The following is a 12564-nucleotide window of genomic DNA, read 5'->3' as shown; positions in this document are numbered from 1 at the left end:
CTTTTCATTTTAGGGTTTAACTAAAATTATTCCGTACAGACGATTATCGCACACAAGTGGGGCGCCGTTATCACCATAGCAAATTTTCCCTACCGCTGGCTCAGCGCATTGTAATCTGTAATCACGAAAAAGGAAGACTTCTTCAAAGCATAATTCGGGATTGGTATGTTCTACTCACGAGGCAAGCAAAGTACCATCGAAAGTCAATGTACATGTCTCGTCTAAAATGAGTTTGTAATCGACTCGATTCAGCTGCATCATTTTGTTATAAGCAGCGTTGATGCCCCATCAAAGCGTAACACAGGTTCGTTGCTGGCACTCGACTGAAGTTAGTACGAATCATTTCCCTCACTTACCGATTTGATTCCGGTCGACGTTTCAGTCAATCCTTTTGGTATTATTTTGGTAGATCTCATCGAGAAGCGAACTGGAGTCCGTGACAGTCCCTGGATCGGTGGCCTCCGCGCCTTAACCCTCGGTACAATATGCGCAGGATTAGGATTCTCAACAAGAGCTCAGCTTCACACTTCGTGCCACCATGGAACCACAACACACTTCGAACAGCAACTGGTTGATAAAACCAACTTCGATCCGAAATTTATATCAAAATCAGACATCTCTAGACCATCGATAATACGCCGTGAGTTTGATACCAGTTCTTAGAATCCAGTAAAGTCTCGAAACTGTGAACGCGACAATCGAACAGGAGACAGTTGAGCAAACACCTGTATCTGAGTACACACACCTTTAGGCAACTTGTATCGAGAGCTCCTCCAGCGACGAAAACAAGGTCGGGCTGATGACCCACCCGTAAGACTACGGACTACAGCACCGAGAAGACCGGCGGCTAATGCTCTAGATGCTTCCATATGAGGGGCGAACAAACAAAGTATGGCGCGTGGTCGATACTCTCCAGTCTCCAATGGCACGCGCAAGATTTGTTTGCGTCTGGAACATCTTTTTTTTTGGTACTTCATGCGCCGAGGCGCCAACCTGTTGTCCGTTATGTGAATTTTTTCTACGTGGATTGATAGACAATCCTTTAATAATTTGATAATTTCACATAGACAATCGATCAACATGCACCGCACTTTTATATTTTTTTTTCTTTCCGTTTTTCGAAGGAATTTGTAAGCGATGCAGTCTTTTTTTTCTTTCATCCCAGCTAAACGAATGTCCAACAGAGAAAAGGTTAAATGTGGCGTTTGCTCATATTTTCCACTACGAAAATATTAAATACATACCCTCAGATTTGAATCATACTTTAATGTATACTACAATTTCATATCATGAATAAAGAATAACCATACGGAGTTGCTCTTCATTTTATTCCAAAAGCCTTAAGGTGCGGCTAACCGAATGTCTATCACTGTAAGACGTAGAAAAAGAAAAAAACAGAGGAATGTTTAAAAACTTTATCGCAAAAAGCGTAACATTTATTATCTGTCATATGTTTTACCAGTATTCCTTTATTTTAACAATTCTTTTCGATTGTTGCGAGTCAAACGAGACCACGCAAACAGGAATGATCTTCGAGGAAATCCCCTTCTCAACATAATCCGCAACATACAATATCCAATCTCTTCCCGCATCTATCCCTGACCTCCAGCAACCCGGTTCTGGTTGTCCTTGATTTACCGCTTCGTTTTTGGTTTTCGTTCGCATGTTCGCAGAGGGAGAAAACAGAGTTTGCGTCTTTCATGGCCACATTAATCAGTTTGCACGCCGTTGCAGTGCAGTGCGTCGATGGTATACCTCTCCTCATCTCGTGCATCTCACAGATGCACTTCTCTGCGAGTGCGCAGCACGATGCAACCGCGTGATGCACGCTATCGTTTCTTTTGTGACGCATCTGCATCTGCTCTCGCGATTTTCCATACTGCACCGACGGTCGAAAAAAGAGAGAGAGAGCATTTGTTCCAGAGTTCAATTATTGCAGTTCGCACAAAGAGAACACAGTGCAGTGCAGCGACCCAAGAGGTGTTGGTGAGCAAAAGAGCAAATTCTGGCATCGTCTCCGACTCCTTAGAGTCCACTTCCGGTAAAGGGAGTGGCCATTTTTACCCCTCAATTTATCCAGCAAAGCAGAAGAGAAAAAAATGGGTAGAGAGTAAAAAAACAAATCATTAAACATCCTTTTCAGCAGCACTGGTCTAAGGAGCAATTTCGGGGTGCCAATGCCTCGAGGCCTTGGAAATCGCCGGACGTCGTAAGATGCTCGGTTAATGAATCGTGATTAATTGATGTCTTATTGCATTAAATTGGAACGAACGCATTTTTCGAGCGACAAATTGGTAGCCACTTGACTGCCTTTTAGTCAAGGAGCAATTTTGAGGACGTTGAGACATGTACTTTATGAGTTTTCAAAACCCTTTCGAAGTCCTTTAACAGAGTTTTAACTTTTAAGGAGTTTTTGGGAATGTCTAAAGAAGACCTATAAATAATTTTAAACTGCTATACTTACGCTGTTCTCTTTCATTCAAAGCGTTAAAGATTAAAACAACATTTATATCCATTTTGCTGTTCATAATTTTATTCGATTCCTCCACTTACTCCGGTTCTTCTCTTAAAATTTCTTCGCCTCAGGGGAAGAGGAAATGAAAAAAAACTCACCATCTTTCCGGACGTTGACAGACCTGTTTAGAAAACAATTTGTTTTCCGTTATCCATACTTTGCATAAGCGGTCGGAGCGGTTTTGTACCGCTTCCCGTAAAGCCTCTACCCTCTACCATTTAACCCTTGGACCCTTCCGGGTGACACTTGATCCCTTCACACCGAGAACGGGCTCATTCCAATTGCTTCCAATGACAGGGTAATTGCGAGGAAAAATAGATGAATAATTAAAAGTGAAGTTTACGCGATGGGCCAATTTTTTTGTTCCTCAAATTAAGATTCCAGTCCGCGAGTTAAGACGTTTTGCAGTCCGTCTAAAGTGGCAGGCAAGTTAAACCCCTTATCCGCTTACACTGAGGCGACCTTTCCAAGAAATTCGTGGTCTTTTTTTCTCATACAACAATACTTCACTGCTTCACGCCAGTTTTGATGCGCTGTCCAATGTCCAATAAAAGTGAACACTTAGCGTAAGGTAAATGGAATTAGCGATGATTGCTGATTGTGTTTCTCGGTCCGGCAGCCGCCGGAACCGGGGAACTAATGAAACGGTATGCAAACGGTCCCTCACTCCGCTAGGTCCTGCGATATCCTTTGCATTCGCGAAGTGGGGACCCGGACCGAAATGGGTTTAAAATGAAGATGTACGGCGAAGCCGGTCAAGAGGCACAGAGTGCTGTGGAGGAGTGCCACAGGTGCATTATTATTAAGTAGCTTCTTAACGGCCTCGGTTGCTCATTTTTCATTTTCCACGCAAACGAGAAACTGGTTAACTCGGTTGCTTAACCTGGGTTCAACTGGGTTGCAGCACCCGGGATCAGATTTCAAATATGTTTCCATTTAGGGGATAGTTTGTTTTTTATTGTGTTTTATTAAAAGCAACATTAAAAAGCTCGTTATAAATGTGAAAAACATTTTCAAGTAGCTCAAGCTAGTTGATACTTGTTGTTCCATGACGTGTTACATAATTATTGATTTCTTGTAAGACAGACGCTAAATAACAAACTAATATAAGTCGCTAAAGGCCCGATCTGAATACTGAAGACCTCCTTACAGCTGTCGTCTCAACAAGCTACCTCATTTGCTTCAAAAAGCAACACTCAGATGCCGCTCTCTAATTGAATAGAATTTATTTAAATTTGCAAGATAAATGTGAGTCTAGACCTCCTCACCACCCATCATTTCCCTTTGTCGGAGTCCGGAACCAGCCAGGACACTGGTAGAAGAAAGACTTTTCTTGTTAGATGCCATGATTCGAAGACATTCATCTTCGGAAGGTGCTTCTCTCTCTGCGGGATACCTAGCCATGGCCGGAAGTAGCTTCTCACACCTCACACCGGTGACCATTCCCCATTTCAATGCCATGGCATGGATTTTTCGTGAAAATGCTGCTTTCTCCAGCTCTCCAGCATCTAGCGATCCAGCGCGTGCGATAAAGAACTTTTGGCGCAAACCCATTCACTTGCTGGACAGCCAAAGGCATAGTTCTCTCACCAATTCAGCTGTTTTCCTCGAGGGTAGTGTAGATGGGGATGAAAAACTGCATAAATTTGTGCTCCATTCTGGCAACCCAGCCCAGGAGCTGTTCTCAATGTGATCTCCAGTGGGCGCTCGCTCGCGCTTATTGTTGAAGTGTTATTCCGCTGTCAGCACCGAGGCCAGTGTCGAACGCAAACGGCCCGTCTGGTGGTCTGTTTTCGTGAAAAGTTTTCACTCCAAAACTCATCATCACCGGCCGGGTCCTTAACCAGTAGAGGCGCGTGCTTAGCGAGCGAAGAGATAACGCACCACAGAAAGCACCACAGCTAGAGCAGTGCCTTTTCGAAAAACATTCTTGCTTCATCGCTTCACTGAAATCTCGCAGATGGTTGGAACTGGAACTTTAAGACCAGCCTCGTCTTGTGGAAGGAGGTTTACGGTCCACAGGGCCCGGTTATCATTTTGGTGCTAACGGTGTGAAGGCGGAAGGAGAGGAGTTTTCAATTTTTAGCAGCTTCGGCAGCAGCGGTAGTAGCGAAGGATTCGCGCAACTCTTTCTTTAATTTTTGCCGAAACAGACGACCGAGTGGCAGCAAGTAGCGAGTGGTGAGTGGGAGATGTCTTCTGCTCCGTGCCTGGCCAAGACCATTCCTCATGCTCCAGGAGACGCTTGGGAACGCAACGTGGAACTGGAGAAAATAATCGATTCAAAAGTTGCCCTGGCGTAAATTATATTTACATAAGACGTGCCCGGGCGAGCATTGGAAGAAAGGCTTGAGGCAGTTGTTGAGGATGGTGCTGGTGAGGCTCACTCAATTGTTTCCGAGTGAGAGTGCGAGCGAACTCCACGAGGAACGAGCTGCTTGGAATTCCTCGAAGAAGGTGCTCCAAGGAGCTCCACAGCATTCGCAACACTAAGACAGCATGCTTCAAGGGGAGTCACGATGAAAATTGATAAAATCCCTCTGACTCTGAGGCAGTTTCATGGACTTTTTTGGAGCAAATTGTAGAAATGTTTTCCAAGGAACAGGGACTTGCAGACTTTCGAACTCGCACCACCAAGAAGTTGAATCCGAGACGACGGCGACGACAAAGACGAAAAGGACGAACACCCGACATCGCACATGTCAGGGCGCATGTCTTCATAAATTCCCACTGGCTCTCTCTCTTACTCACTCTCTCTCTTTGTCTTCTGCCCCCCAGCAGAAGAGCCTCCCCAATGCGCCAAGAAGAAGGAGAATGTGCCCAAGGATTCGCAACGCCAAGACGAGCTCTCGTTGTTGTACTATCCTCAGCTCGACCTCTCTGTCTCTCTCTCGCTGTATGTAATTCGATTTTTCCTTCATCTCAGCCCACTCCTTTTAAGACATTTCCTCACAAGACCGTCTCCTTGCTGGTGGAATGCAGTGATGGTGTGAGTCGCTTCCGCTTGGTATGTAGTAACGATCTCGTATGTAGCCAAGCGTGTGCTTATGTGGATCCCATCAGGCACAGGCACATAAGCTCCTTTCGTGGTGTGTTGGTAGTGGAAAGGATGCAGCATTAGACAACCGGGCATCACGAGCGTATTGTTGAATCGATAAGTCGTTGCCTTCTGGGACTATTTTAAACACAAAAACAGATTTACAAATCTTTGCAAACTATTCCACATTTACAACGCATCACACAAACTAACAAAGGAGGCTGTTTTTTGCAGTCAGATGAACAAACTGCATATTGCCGTCTCCTTGAACTCCGTAACCCCCCTGAGAGAACACAAAAAGACGCTCAGCTCCGTGAGGCCAGCCAGTCATTGCGTCGAGTTCGCGTTCAAAACCAACAAACAACGCTGCAACGAGCGCACCACGGCATGTAGTGCCGGGTCGCGGGTGCAAATGCAATAATGCATCTCTCTCCACCTCCACTTTTTCTCTATTTATAGACCGCAAAATTCACCCCTGGAGGTTCCAACATCTTCGCGAAAGGTGTTCCTATTCCCCCCGTTACTATGCAGCCGGTGAGGGGGGTGTAGCGCAAATGCACTCTCGCCAATGCATTTGTGTAGTTGCACTCTCTACGCTCTATGCGTTGGCGAGATTCTGATTCACAGTCGTTTGTCTTAGATGATTCCATTCCGTTGCACCTTGAGTTGCTTATCACTCTCGAGGCTTAAGCTTCCATCTAATACCACGCGCTAATTGAATCTGCTAACCACTTCAGCGAGTTCACTAACAACACTTTACACACACACACACACACACACACACACACACACACACACACACACACACACACACACACACACACACACACACACACACACTACACTTGACGTGGTGATCGCATGCACCGATCACGCTCCACCAGAGGGGCCACTCTTCCCATAAAGCAAAAGGGCAAGAGTCAACCCCAAAAACGGTTCTGAGTTTTGATAACTACCTTTCACGAGGAAATCGAATTCGCTTCTGTGAAAGGACATTCAAAATTTAACGCAAACGCAAAGAGGCATCGGAGAGGGTTTGGTGCCCGGAACAGGAAAAAAATCACAAAAATCTTCCCTTTCCCGCATCCCCGCCGCGATTAGGGATCCCGATCGCGAGGTGCGATCGAGGTGCAACATCCCAAAAACACGGGGTCGAGGGAATTCACGGGACCGAAGATTCCGGATTTTTTTCGCTAATTTTCCGTTCAACCTCAACTTCACGAGCCTCCGCGTCTACGTATGGTGTTTGGCATTCTATAGTGTTCCGGATGGCTTCCCTATCGTTGTCGTCGTAGTTGGCGTCGCCGGCTACCGATGGAGCTGTTCCGCGTCCGCACCAATCCGAGCCACGTCCCGCCAGCGAAATCCTGGAACCCCAACCATCGTGCACCACCCGGACGGACCGGGACACACTCTGGCCAGGTTCCCCAGGGAAGGGGAGCTGCACGAGCACGAGCAAGGACCGGATCGGCCACGGAAGGGGCAGGGTAACAGGGATAGAAATGCAAACCAATCCGTTTAGCGGGTGGCGGAAGCGTAACCGTGCCTCAATATCGTCGACCGTCGACGCGTTCCTCTAGCGATTGCTAGCGATTGCTGGCTGCCCGGTCCCGGTGTGCCTGTCCCCGGAAAGGGTTAAATCGTGCTCTCTCTTTCAGCGTGTAGCTCTCTCTCTCTCTCGGTCTCTCTTTCGGTCTCTCTGTTGCTCTCTTTCCAGTGATAGGTCGAGAACTAGGAGCCAGTTGCCAGTGCTCCACGCATTATGGGATCCAACTCGTCCCCGTTGGTCGTTGCTTTGAAGGTCCTCTCGAATCAATCTCTCTCTCTCTCTCTCTCTCGCTCTTTCGCTCTGTATGTCTCTCTCGCTCTTTCGTAATCCTTTACTCCAGTTCTTCAGACCGAGATTTACTAACTGAACGACCAACGTACCGAGTGACGCACTCGCATTGTCAGTTTGATGTTGGAATCATTCGGTTTGTTTCCTGTTTGGGATCCTCTCGATCGCTTCGATCCATCCTTAAAGTGTGTACGGAATGCTTGGCTGTGGCTCTGCCCCCTTACAGACTGCACCGGTGTCTCGGTGTCTCGGTGTCTCCCGTAAACTTGTTCTTTGCTTCACTTTTTAATGAGTTTTCGTGGAGTTTTATGTTCATTTTGTGTTTTAATGTCCGGCCGTGTCGCACCATCGCCACCATAACACGTTTACGATGTGGTTCAATCTGAAGGGTTTCAATCTCAAACTCACTCTTTAACGTCTTTAAGTGGCTGGCTGGCTGGCTGGCTGGCTGCCCGGTTTATTGTATTGTAGACGCGAGTTCGATTCCGACAGAATGGAGCGCGAAACGCGAACATACAGTAATGGGCTCATAAATGTACGGCAGTGCCCTTGTCGCCTTGAACGGCTAGTCGTGGCCGGTCTTATTGCATCAAAGACGCGTGCACCAGCCAGACAAGATGCACCACCGACACCAATGCCAATGGTCCAAACGTCTGCTGCCAGGGTGGCTGTGTAAATTAAAGTCCACCTTGAGTGTGGCCCGCCCGCCCGCCGTCGGTCATAATCGAAACAAACATGGAAAAGGTGCAGCTCCTAAGGGTGGCACGGGGAGGGGCACTGGACCCCGCCCCCCTCTCCTCGCCGAGAGTACTTTCTCGCGAGACAAGATCGTGGTGCTCGTCGTTGTCGTTGTCGTTGTTGCGAATGCGGTCTGTTCCTCGCGTAAACCGCGCGAAAGATTGCGGGAGTCTAGGTGGTGCGAGACATGTACCCGAACGGGGGTGAGGAGGGTGTGATGAGGAGGGTGTGATGAGGTGAGTTTGGAGGTCGCGAAGAGTGCGGGTCGTTCCTTTAAACCGTTCTGCTCTCGCTTCCACATATGAGCGGAGAGGGGGAGGCGATGTGTGTTGTATGTAAATAGCAGCATCCCGAGTGCGAAGCTGTGAGGAGATCGCGACTGCGACCGAGATTTCGTTTCGAATATTCAAAGCGTTTGTAATGTTCGTTTTGGTAAATTGCAACAACTTCTTAATAGTTCATGAATTATTGTATTAAGTGCAAGTAAATGTAGAGCATGTCTTCCAATTTCTATTATGAACCAGATTTAATAAACTATTGTTTACTTCATCAGAAAAATCTTTTATTTCTATTTATAAAACAACAAACAATATTTATGTTATTTTTCCAACAATACGACAAATGATAGAATATACTGCAAATAGGTAGAATAAATAATTTACAAACAACAAATAACAGATAAGAAGATACTACAAAAACTGTATTAAAATCATGACGAAAAACCATGGAAAAACTAAAGCATGACAGTAGATTCAAAGGAAAAAGAAGCAAGAAAGGCGTTTAAGTTGAGATAATACATATTTTTACAAAAACAATAAATAAGGTCATGATCAATAAACAAAATCCTCGCTAATCATATAAATACGAAACAATAAGACATAAGACAATATCCAAAAATTAACTAATAAAGGCAATTTTGTTGTATTTCGCTTCCAAAATCAGCTAAACAGTGTAATAAATCCTGATGCTTTCATTAAACAAACGGATCGCTCTGTCCCTCTCCGAGCTCGAATCAATCATCCACGTGGCTCGAGGTCAGCATTCTCCCTTGCAGCGTACGAAGCGGTGCCGGTTGTTTTATTCTCATCGTCCCGCCACCGGATTGGCATGCAAATCCAGTTCCCGGGTTCTCCCACGAAAAGGACCGAGTGTCGACCGATCCTGAACCCGTCGTCCCGGCTTAATCTAACTTCTCGTCTGCATCAGCAACAACACATTCGTTATTAAACAACCGACACCGACGAGTCCCGGAGTTGCGGCGAAGTGCCGCGTGACGGCACAAATCATCCCACGAAACACCAACGGACTCACCATCCATCGTCGGATCACTCGAACGTGAAATGCGAAAGTTGCACTTTGCCACTGCACCAGCGCGAGCTACCACGCCACGAGGACACACAGGACACACACAGGGTGCAGAACCGATCCCTGGCCACCACCGGCCGGCCGGCCCGGGCAGCCCGATGCCCGATGACCGGCTGTCGACCCCGCTCCGTCTGGCGACTGGTCAAGTAGGTCGCACACAACAGACAGCAAAACACCGGCCAGAACGGAGGGAGAGGGAAAAAAAAGGGGCCAAAGGAGGAAAAGGGGTCGGACCGATGACGGACAATCGGCGGACCGGAAAACGGGGGTTGAACCCTTTCGGGGTTGCTGCGAAGGTGTTCCGCATGCCGCCACCTTGCAGCTCACGTCGTCTCAGGATGGGACGGGACTTCGATAGTTTTAGTGCCCAGTTGTATGTGTGTGTGTGTGTGTGCACCTCTTCCGCTGCCCTCCCTCGATATACACACCCTCTCTCACGGGGGAGTTGGAAAGTTCGGGAACTCGAGACCGAACAACGGATCGAAGTTGTGAAAGTTGTTTAATGACGCTCTAACCTCATAACGCCACGCTGGCATAACTAATTCCTCACACACACACACACACACACACACACACACACGCGCGCGCACACATGTGGCACGCGTCGTCATCGTCCCGTATGAGGATAACCGGTCCCAGTCGGTTCCGTAGTCCTGTTCGGTTTGAGTTTCGAGCTCGAGGTTCGTGCTTCCTTTAAAATTATTGATTTTAAAACCAAAAACCCCTTCTCCTGGGGAGGAAACCGGGCCAGGGGGTGGTTCGTCACCCCAGGACTCATCAAACCGGCACCCCGCGCCTATCCCGGGGACCGCAGTCCTGGCCACCGATCCTGGCATGCGAGGTGCAAACATGTGTGAAAATTAGAACATTACACTCTCGGTGCTGCTGCTGCCGCTGGAGGAGTGTATTCGGTGAATCCTCTCGGGAGAAAGTTTTTGGGCCGCATGAGACCGCCTCCCGCCTCCTTGTACTCTTGCTGCTCGCCTTCAACTCCATCTGCCGGAAAGGAGCAAAACGATAGCCGGAAACCCGGGAGAAGGTGAGCGGTGGTGACGTTCCGTTCGGTTGTTTCCGGCTGGAAGATGGGACTTTAAAGTTAAGACATTCGGTTTGGGTTTTGGGGCCCCGAAAGGGTGGCTGCGAGGAGGGTAGAAATTAAAAGCCCCCCTCAGTGTCGGCGTAAAAAGGGATTCTAAAAGGACGCACCCTCAACTGGTTGCCGACGTCGTCGTCCTCGTCGTCGTCGTCGTCGTGATTACATATGTGGTTGGTGTTTAATTAGAAGGATACGGGAGGATACCAAAGGCAGGAAAGGAAACGCAGAAACAATATGTTGGATGCTGAAAGCGGAAGAGCAGGGGGCTTGGTAAAGAGTTAATGTAATTTTGCATTTTCAAGAAGGAAGCTGCCCATAAAGGAATGCTGCTGCTACTCGGGACCTGGTGCTGCTTCCTGTTTTGCTGGCGAAATATTGATTTTTCTCCAGTTTTTCATGGTCCTGTGGTTTCATTGTGTTGTGGCCAGTGGGCCGTATGTACCCGGGGCACTATCCCTGTTTTAGGAGGGGAGAGGGGAGGTAGGCATAGCAAAGTGGGGTTAGAGGGAGCGATAACATTCATATATTTATGAGGTTCCTTTTTGGGGAATGTTTGAATAACCGAAGTCGTTTGCTGCCGTTCTGCTTTTTGAGTGGCTAGTCTACTAGCTAGTCCTTGATGGATGGTTAGACAATTGAGCCGTTCTCGTTGGGTTTTCTGTGTCGGATTGTCCATGTCAGAATAGGTGACATGTAGCAATCCTTTTCAGGTATTCATGTGAGAGTATTCTCTATGTTTTAAATGTAGCAGAAGAATATATTTACGCTTTGGTTGTTTACATCATTGATTTTTGGTTGTTTATACATTAATTTTCCCATTTCAGACAGTTTTTCTCAGACAGTGCTCCATATTTTTGACACCAAGAGTACAATATAGCGTAAAACATAATTCGTAATTAGTCGAGTAAGTTTATAGAATGCTCTCTATTCAGGTAGCGTAAGAGATCTACTTCTTTGCCTAAAAAGCCGCAGATAGAAACGAATTCAATTAGACAAACATCATCATCCAACGGCTCAAATCCAACTGCAACTCATCTGCGCCGTTGACAAACTCACCTCCTCTTCGTTAACGGATTAACGAATTTCATCTCATTCGCCGTAAATCTACCGAAACCAATCATCACCGAGGCCCGTTCCTCCGTTCCCCCCCTTTTGGCAGCATCTCGCATTTCGTGAAACTCATTTTCTTACTTACTCTACCTCGCTGGCAACGACTCACGCTCTAAATGACTCAAATTACAAACCTGCCTCCCACCGAGCACCATCATCATCCTTTTGACTATCCAGGTGAGAACGAAGAGTCCACCCGGTGGTGTCGTCGTCGCCGTCGAATAAATCGATCCACGAAACGGTGGTGGCAACCATACTGACGCTGCTTCCGGCCATCGTTTTTTGGCCAACGACTCACCGGTGGGATAGTGTCGTGATTTCGGTGCTGCTTAATTAAAAAACGTGCTCTCCGGGCGCGACCGTGTTCGGTGTCAAGTGCTTCCTAAAAATAATCACCTCCAAGACACGCAGAAGGATGGAGGGGGGGACTATCTTTATCGAGTTGCCCTTTCACATACCCTCATTGAGGTGCAGATCGGACTTAAACGGTTTCATCGATCAACACCGAACGAGATCGGACCATCGAAGTAATGTTTGTTGAAAATCGAATGTTTGCCAAAAACAAGCTGCACCACTCGGAGCTCGGAGATCAGCGGCGTAATCATGATAAATGAGATAAATCGTGGGGAAGGTTGATCGCGATCGCGATGATATGTAAATTAATTAAAATTACATTCTGACAAATTACCAATTTAATGCCGTGCCGCAAACCGGCCAGCCCCGTGGCCATGTTTTCGCGGAAGGAAGAAAGGAAGGTTTTCGTGCGATCCGATTGCGACGCTGGCCACCCTGGCGTCTCTGTCTGTTCCGGGCGGATGAGGATCGCGAGCGCAAATGTTGCGTTACTTCAAAGCACATCCAACGCG

The sequence above is a fragment of the Anopheles darlingi genome, chromosome 3 (assembly GCF_943734745.1).
Source record: "Anopheles darlingi chromosome 3, idAnoDarlMG_H_01, whole genome shotgun sequence".
NCBI classification, from domain to species: domain Eukaryota; kingdom Metazoa; phylum Arthropoda; class Insecta; order Diptera; family Culicidae; genus Anopheles; species Anopheles darlingi.
Note: the sequence above shows the minus strand (reverse complement) of the source record.